This window comes from Neophocaena asiaeorientalis, unplaced genomic scaffold (assembly GCF_003031525.2).
Source record: "Neophocaena asiaeorientalis asiaeorientalis breed wild unplaced genomic scaffold, Neophocaena_asiaeorientalis_V1.1 scaffold155, whole genome shotgun sequence".
Taxonomy (NCBI): Eukaryota; Metazoa; Chordata; class Mammalia; order Artiodactyla; family Phocoenidae; genus Neophocaena; species Neophocaena asiaeorientalis.
The window spans coordinates 5,431,157-5,440,610 of NW_020173040.1; the positions used below are offsets into that span (position 1 = coordinate 5,431,157).

The 9,454-nt window shown below is 47.1% G+C and overlaps 1 protein-coding gene across 1 annotated transcript in view; it reads left to right on the top strand.

Annotated features, from left to right (window-relative positions):
* Window positions 1-9,454, top strand: part of ARNT2 (aryl hydrocarbon receptor nuclear translocator 2) — a 215,893-nt gene that overhangs the window by 14,127 nt on the left and 192,312 nt on the right. The window lies entirely within an intron of this gene.

Sequence of the window (9,454 nt, forward strand, 5' to 3'; positions counted from 1 at the left end):
GAACATTTTTTTTTTTTTTTTTTTTTTTTTTAAGCCGAGCTCGTCAGGTGTTGAGGGACAGACTGAACTGACCAAATGCCAATCTGTTTTTAATAGGGAACATAAATATCACGGTGCTCCCAAGGGTCGGCCAGTTCATTACGTCCTTAGGTAACCAGATCATAGGTTGAAGGCTGCGAGGGCGGGGGGGGGGGGGGGTGTGTTTTGGGGCAGAAGAGGGAGCGGGGTACAGGCCAGATGCTGAGTGATAGGAGATTAGAAAGATGGCCTTGAGGCCAGTGTCACTGAGTCATGACAGCCTGATACATCCAAGGGGAGGAACCAGCCACGTGAACAGATCCCAAGATTCCACTGGAGTCTTGGACACACTTTGCTTTTTGCGTGTTGCTTGATAAGGCTCCTCGTAGACCATTCCTTTTTGTTGCCGAAGGAGTTCTTGAGTATGTTTGTTTGTTGGTTGGTTTTTTAATTGTTAGCTGTAACTAGTCTATTCTTTGTTTATTTGAATATGGATTTATCTTCGGCAGGGCTTGCTTAGATTTTCTAGTCCCGTTCTTTCTCCTTTAGAACAAATAAAGTTCTTCTGTCAAGTCAATGTCCGCTTTAAACAACTTTATCTATTTAATGTTGACTTCCCACCCCCTGAGCTCTGGGCTGGGGGTGGAGGTGGGGGTCCCATTCTCAGCACAGGATCCCGTTGCTCTGATCAGAACTTCAGAAATGGCCATGGCAACTCGGCAAACAGCTCCTCTCTTTGGGCACCGTGAGAGGGTGACTGGGGAAGTTCCCAATTAGGAATGCACCTGAAAAAGAGAAAAAAGTGAGGGCTTCAAAGATACCTTGTATTAACAATGTCTGGGACCTGTCACAGCGAGGATGCTACTGTCCTGTGGGTTGGCTCTCCCTCTGACCGAATTCTCCTGAGTTATGTCAACAGAGTGCCAAGGGACTATACAGGGGCCAAAGCCGAATTGTTCTCACAATGAATATAGGGATAGTCAGTATTACTTTTCCATTCAAGGATCGTGTAAGACAAATATAATTTGATGGACAAATATTCTGTTTAAATTAAAAGTTTAGAAACTCACGTGAAGAAATGGAGACCATATGAGGATCTGTGCTTTCTCCTAAGCACCTCCTTGGTCATTTTCCCTCAATCCTGCAGGATGCTATGCTTAAACATGAGGATGAGGAGACCCAGCCCCACCCTTGCTATCATCCCACAGTCTCTGTAACAGGGAACCTGACTTACAAGATTGAGAAACCCATGCTTAGGGAAGGGTACCATTATCAGTCTCATCCTTGTCTTATCCAGTCCCCAGGAACAGCAGGGAGGAACCCACGTCTTGGTAGGTCAGGAAGGGAATGCGTGTCTCCACTTTCAGTTCTCTAGGGAAGCTGGAAATCTTAAACCAGGAATTGAGGTGGGCTCTGAACTGTCTGAGGGAGGGATGCTCCCAGGTTTCTGGGAGCTGGAAGACATTGGGACTCTGGACTTCAAGGAGCAGAGAAGGCTAGAGCACCGGGTGGCGAGAGGTGTGCACGTGGAGGTAAGGCCAGGTACGCGGTACCAACATGCCCCTGGTTTGTGCTTCATTTGGTTTGGCTTGGTTTTCAGTTGATGGCAAGTTGGTGTTCAGTGTAAGTGGCAAGTGACTTAGCAGAGAGAAGGGCCAGTTTCTGGAGCGGTTGGCACATGGGCCTGTAGTTAGAGATACTCTTGAGTTCTGGTCCCATTCACAGGTGAGAAGAAGGCACAGAGTTGCCCTTTGTAAACAAGGAGAGCAGAGCCTGCCCTAGAGCCAAGCCGGGACGGCAGCCAGGGTGTTGGCAGCAGTGCCCAGTAGAGCAGAAATCTAGCAGGGTTCCTAGAAGAGACAGGTGCTGACCAGGAGAGAAGTCTGGACTAAGATGTGGCAGGGAGGTGGCCACCTGGGGTGGCAAGAGGCAACCAAGACAGATTCGTGGGAAATTCAAATTCCTCGAGGACCCCCAGAGATGCCTAGGCACGGGAAACCTGGTGAAAGACTAGACTTCTTGCTAATAAGGTGGGTATTTGTGTCGCACTCTGAGGCACCATAATGGAGGACTAGGGATTTCTTCCCCGTCCTTCTAGCCATAAGGTACCCACCTTGCCCAGGATGCTAACATGGTACACGTCTCTTGCCGTTTCTAACCTTTAATTGCCTAATAGATACAATAAGCAGAAAGAACTGGAAAGTTTCAAAGGTTTACCTCTAAATTACACACGACATGGGCTTTCAGGTTTACCTCTCAAAGTCTATGACTGTGTTTAAAACAGGTAGATATTCAGAAACCTTAACCCCTCAATGAGTGAGACTGAACATTTGCCAAATAAATGTTCTTGAACAGAAACAGATTCCCCTCTCACAGTGTGACCTACAGGAAGGGAAGTCATTGTCACCTGTCTTTTATGTGTAGTAATTTGCATGCTAGTGATTGAACAGTTGCAGACCAGTTGGTCGGATAATGAATTCGGTCTAGACGTGTTGTATCAGAGTAACCAGTGTGGATGCCAACAGAATGTCGAATATCACTTGGAAAGGGAGATTAATCATTAGCCCCATTAATTCACTTGGTTTTTTAAGCAAAAATTACCTCTGTAAATGTATAACATGGGAAAAGACCCAATGCATAATAGTATTACCTACTAAAACACCCGGAGAATCTTGTCAGGCTGAAAAAGAAAATCGTTGTCCTTTGTGAGGTGGTTTCCAAAATGGATTAATACAAACAGGAAAGCGGTTATCTATCAAAATATGAATAATTTCACATAGGTTGTATTTCCTCACTAATAAAGCCAAATCAAAAATGCCTGAGCCTGTGGAATAGTAGTGTCAGAGTGATGTGAAAGTCAGACTGGGGCACATAGGAGAGGAGTTGCTCTAATTCCTACTGGAAATGGAGTTGCTGCAATCGTTCTCATGCACCTGGAGAAAAGCAAGGCTTACACTGCATGCAGCGCTGAGCACTGGGTAGAATATCTTTTTGCATACTCATTTCCCTCTTGTTCTCTGAGGGTAACTGATGTAGCTTTTAATATGGATCAGAACTATGGTTACCAATGGGGGGAAAGGGGGGGTGGGATGAATTGGGAGATTGGGACTGACATACATACACTACTATGTGTAAAATAGATAACTAATGAGAACCTGCTGTATAGCACAGGGAACTCTACTCAGTGCTCTGTGGTGACCTAAATGGGAAGGAAATCCACAAAAGAGGGGATATATGTGTACGTATAGATGATTCACTTTGCTGTACAGCAGAAACTAACACAACATTGTAAAGCAACTATACTTCAATAAAAATTAATTTGAAAAAAGAAAGAAAAAGAACTATAGCAGGAAATTAAAAATAAAAACCCAGGCAAGAGGAGTTAAAAGATAGAGCTGCTGGGGTTCCCTATCGCTGGAAACGTGTAAGATGTTGCAGAGAGAAGCAACATTTCGTTCTGTGTATCCTATCAAGACAGTCACAGTGGGGAGGCACGGTGGGTTATATGATCACTCATGTCTGATAAGATACTCAACTGATCTGATAAGATACTCAACCACTCACTCCATAAATATAAGATACTCAACCACTCACTCCTTCTTATGGGTCAGGATATGAGCTAGGTACCAAAGGAGAAAAAAAAAAGAAAAATGAAGGCAGTAGCTCACAGCTTAATGAAGCAAAAACCATATAAAAAAATCAATCCCAGTACAGCGAGATATATGCTAAAGTAAAGGAAAAGGAGGGATATGGAGCCCCTTCATGAAAGAAGTCATGGAGTCACTGCTTGGAAGGGAGAAGCCAATCAACAAATGGTGACCGATGAGTGAGAAGGTCATGGGGGAGGGGCAAAGGAAGCATTATGTTGTGTGTAGGAAATGACAAGTACTGGACTTTACTGGAGCACAGTTGTTGGTGGGGGGTGGAGAGTGAGTGTCAGAGGTCAAATGGATAGGTAGGTGGAGGGGATACACGAAGGTCCTTTCCAAAGGCTCAGCCCTTGGAGTAACTGATAAGTGCTTCTTTTGGGGCTTGCTAAATCACCTTCTGCATTCCTCTTTGTTAATTTTTTTTCTCTTTCTTTAACGTTTACCCACTTTGCAGTGGCCGTCCATGGAAACGTCCCCTAGCCTTTTCATCCTTCTCTCGGAACAGCATCGCCGTGTTTTTGAGCACTGCTTCTTTGTGGCTCCAGCCACAAGGTTTCATCAGGAGCTGCGTTCTTCTCACACGATCAGGTCTCCTATCCCAAGATGGGACAGTCAAGGTCACCTGCCTCCTGGGCACGGCTGGGCTAGAGGTAGGCATCCAAGCCAGGGCCAGCCTCAGCTGCTCTCTGTTCGTGGGAGCCAGAGAGTTTCATCTCTACAGGTCAGGAGCTATGTTCTGCACCGTGTGGAGGAAGGTGGTGTGTAGTGAGAAAGAATGACCCACAAAGAAGAGGAGAAGAGAAAAATGGGCACAGTGAGTCCTGGCAATGTTCGGATGCTTGGTTCCAGTTTCCCTGAGGTCTAACTGGATCCCTGTCTTCTGTGCTTTTCTCACTCTGTGGATTATCTGGTGCTCACTGGGCTCACTCCTTTGAGCCAATATGAGTTGGGGAGTTGCTGTGGTTTTGCATTCCTTTTTTTTTCTTTTCCAATTTACCCCATCTTACCCTAGGCTATTGAACCTTACCTCTCTGATGACAGCAAAAATATCAACAAATAAGTTATACCAACCACATGCCAGATAATGTTCTAAGCTTTCTATAAATATTAACTCGTTTAATTCCCACAACATTCCTCTCAGGTGAATGCGCTCCATTGTCTCTGTTTCATGGATGACGAAACTGAGGCACAGAGCGTTTAACTCCCACAGCAGGTGAGTGGAGCTGCTGAGATTTGAACACGGACTGTCTGGCTTTGGAGGCCAGAGCAGCTGAGAGTCTACCCTGCTAGGCTGTCTTTGCTTTACGTGGTAGATGAGGCCAATCCAGATGCCACCGGCAACTGAGAAAGTCAGCAAAAGGGCAAGGGCAAGCACGTGCTGCCCCAGTAAAACTGTGGAACTCAGACTTGGACTCGAACCCGGCCACAACCCAGACTGGAACTTGAACCCATGGTCTTTTTTTTTTGAATTTTATTTTATTTATTTTTTTATACAGCAGGTTCTTATTAGTTATCCATTTTATACCTATTAGTGTACATATGTCAATCCCAATCCCCCAATTCATCCCACCACCACCCCCCCCCCCCGCCACTTTCCCCGCTTGGTGTCCATACGTTTGTTCTCTACATCTGTGTCTCTATTTCTGCCCTGCAAACTGGTTCATCTGTACCATTTTTCTAGGTTCCACATATATGCGTTAATATATGATATTTGTTTTTATCTTTCTTACTTCATTCTGTATGACGGTCTGTAGATCCATCCATGTCTCTACAAGTGACCCAATTTCGTTCCTTTTAATGGCTGAGTAGTATTCCATTGTATATATGTACCACATCATTCGTCTGTCGATGGGCATTTAGGTTGCTTTCATGACCTGGCTATTGTAAATAGTGCTGCAGTGAACACTGGGGTGCATGTGTCTTTTTGAATTATGGTTTTCTCTGGGTATATGCCCAGTAGTGGGATTGCTGGGTCATATCGTAACTCTATTTTTAGCTTTTTAAGGAACCTCCATACTGTTCTCCATAGTGTCCATATCAGTTTACATTCCCACCAACAGTGCTGGAGGAACCCATGGCCTTTTAACCCATGGCCTGGTCTCAGGACTTAATGAAGCTCAGGTTCTTGATGTCTCGTTGCAGAAAGAATTCAGTGAGAAACAAAGTGGTAGGTAAGAAGTGGATTTATTTAGAGAGAAACACACTCCACAGACAGCGTGTGGGCCACCTCAGAAGGCGAGAGGCCCCGAAATATGGCGTGGTTAGTTTTTATGGGCTGGGTAATTTCGTAGGCTAATGAGGGGGAGGATTATTCCAACTATTTTGGGGAAGGGGCGGGGATTTCCAGGAATTGGGCCACTGCCCACTTTTTGGTCTTTGATGGTCAGCCTTGGAACTATCATGGCGCTGGTTGGTGTGTCACTTAGCTTATGCTAATGCATTACAATGAACGTATAATGAGGCTCAAGGTCCACTGGAAGTCAAAACTTCCGCCACCTTGGATCTAGTTGGTTCTAACCAGTTTTGGTCACGTTCTATGGCTATGTCGTTCTTTTAATGGTTGCCCACCTTCCCTCACGTTTCACCAGTACCTAAAGAAGTTCAGGCCTTAGGATGAGAGCATGAGAGCAACTCCCAAGAGACAGACATCTCCAGGGAGGAAGACTATGCCTGTCCCATTATGGTCTAGTCATCGTCTCTAAACCCACTCAATCATAGCCACATGCTTTCCCCTTGGGGCTGGGTGACTCTGGCCCATGCTAAGAGGAAGAGCTGTGCTCAGGCTAGCGGAGCAGAATCTTACGGTCCCACACTATGGCTGAGAGTAAACAACAAACCTCACATCAACATATCTTACATTAGCATTTGTTGTTCTATCAACAACCAGAAAAAGCTTAGCCTGCACTGCCACTGTGCTTTTTGTCAGTTCCTTCTTGAATTTCTAGTAGCATTTGCTGTATACATTTTCATGTCATGCTTCCTGGTCTCTTGCTATGTTAAAGTTAAAAGAAGATAACAATTCTTGGAATCATTATACATTATACAGTGGGAGTCCTGTCTCTCATATCAAAGGGATACGAAGCAGAGGCAAGGTGATTTCTTCCCCCTACCTAGTGTTATCAGCACTGTGGCCTACGCCCCGAGTCATTTCTGGGAATACCGTACCCAGAATCGTGTGCTACGGGCTCAGCGGTTCAGCATTAATTAAAAAAAAAAAATGCAAATCTCAGCTTCAAAAGCAATAGCCTCCTTTGGAATTTAAAAGAGTTCTAGGTTGCTTGAACGTTGAGTGGAATTCCTGAGCCTGCTAACCGGTCACAGTCTACTAGCTCTCATAATTAGCACAAGACCACTGTGCTGTGCAAACGCCACTCAGTATTCAACAATGACTAACTGCTCCATTTCAGACCGCTTACTTAAGAGTGGGGGGGTTTGCATCCACCGAGAGACAAGAGAGATGGTGAGGGCCCAAATCACCCACTCCTCTATCCCTTCACAGAACCCTGCCCATTCCACCCCTCCACCCCCCACCCCCCACATCCCAGCATTGTGGGTGACTCAGTTCCAAGTCGTGTTTGGCTACTGAGCTGTGTGACCTTGGGAAAGTCACTTCCCTACTCTGAGCTTCAGTTTCCTTATCTGCAGACTCTGGGGGCTGAATTGGGTGATGCCAAAGGTCCCTTCCACCTCTAAGATGTAGTGACTGGGGGAGAGGATCTAAGATGTAGTCACTGGGGGAGAGGATGAAATGCCTCCGTCTCTGTTCAAACGCAGACATATTTATTACTTACTGAAAACCAACAGCACGGCAGACTCCAAGCAGACCATGGTAAGTGTCCCAGCCTCTTGTAGCTGTCCATATTCTACCTTTTATTGCCATGGACAAATGCAAGAAGAAGGACTAAAGATACCAGCAGAGCAACGTTTTAGAAAAATAGGCAGAGGGCAGCAACACAGTTAAATATATGTGTGCGTGCAGCTATAATGGTCATGTTTACTACACTTTTATTTTTTAGGGAGACTATTAAAAATGTATTTGCTTGGAGATAATACCAAAATGAGCCACATGTTGTGGATGGTGTGTGAACACCAAGGAGAGGGCCTTGCTTACCTCTGAGGGGTGTGGAAAGTTGGAGAATGCAAAGAGCTTGGTGGGAGCAGGGGTACAGTGATGCTGGGGGCTAATGGAAAGATGCGCCACCACAGACAGAACTGCCAGTGGGGAGCGGGTCCTAAAAGAGGATCGTTCTGGGTAGCAGAAACATTGAAGGTGGATTTTTACCTTGCTTGAGGATTGCAATAAGCCTCCTCTTCCACTTACCCTAACAAATCTTCAGTCAAGTATACTGTGTATTTATTAAGTGCACATGGGTATTTGAGGGTGTTGCTGGTTGGGAGTATGTGGAAGAGAGCCTGAGCTCTCATTTGACTGATGTTGGGGAAATCAGGGGCAGCTACTTGGATGGGGTGGTCCCAGCTGGTACCTGAGTTGCCCTCTGTCTCCCTCTCATTATCTGTCTGGAGCTGGCCCATTGTGATGCCGGATGCACACATGCCTTAAGTCTTCACCTGAAGTGTCTTTCTTTTCCACCTCTCCACATTCTGCTCATTTCTTCACGGCCTAGTTTGTGCTTTCTTGATCACTCCACCCTCTCTCTGGCCTCATTCATTCACCAGTGACCACAAGGTGCCCCAGGCAGCTGTGTGCTTCTTGAGTGCAAATACCTTAGAAGTCCAGGGAGGGCAGAGCCCCTGTGGCTCTCTTTCCACGGTCTGGCCAATACCTAGCTTTGTGCCAGGCACACAACAGACATTCAGTTTCGTGGAATCGATAAACAAATGAATATTAAGCACGTGTTAGTCAAATCAGTAGTGTCAAATATTCTCCGGAAGACAATGCTTATGCGAAAATATATCCCAAGCATTTTTTCTCTACCCACCCCTCCAAATGCTTCTTCATAAGGATTTAAGACAGTCCGATGTTTTTGCAAACATGTCTACATTTAGGGGCCGTCTTGTCCTTTGTGGCTCTCACTGGGATGTGTTCACTCTTCCATGGAACCTGCACAGGGCACCCACTAGGGTGCCAGTCTTCTTCCTAAGAGCCAGCCTACCGTCTGGCAGAGAAACGATCCCTCCAGGCTCCCTACAGCCTAACTTTACCAGGATATGCCGACAAAAGCATTTAGAGAATCTTTTAAATGCTCAGGTGGTCGTATAAGGCTCCTGCAAGAACTTCAGGTGATAATCAATGACAGCCACCGAGCAAGAAGGAAAGCAGAGCTGAGAGCCTTTCTCACTGCCAAATCATCCACAAATTCCCGGGCCGCTGCCTCTGCTAGGGTGTTTGCTGAGTGCGTCAGCTGTCCGTGGCCGTGGCCTTGGAGGTGCCCGTGGCCTTGGGCGTCTCTAGCCGCGGGAGCCGAGCGGCACGGCCCTGGCATGCTAAGTGGGTAGCACTGGGGCGCCTTTGTTTCTCTCCGTCTCCGAGACCCACGTCCCTCTGCATCTTAAGAGGCTGCCCCCCACCTTCTCCGCCCCGGCCCTCTGGCCTGCGGACAGCGCCCCTCCGTGATGCGTGCCGGACCCCCGGGGGTGGGGGAGACCCGGACCCAGCGACAAGGGAGGGGGCGCGCCTCCGGCTCGAGCGTGGGCACCTGCGCGGGCCCGAGGGGGCGGCCCCAGACTCGGGGGTCGCCCCACCCGCCCGCGGCCCCAAGTCTCGCGGTGCTGCGGCCTGGCCGGGTGAGCCGCGGCCCGGCACCCCCCGCCGCGTGACAAAGGCT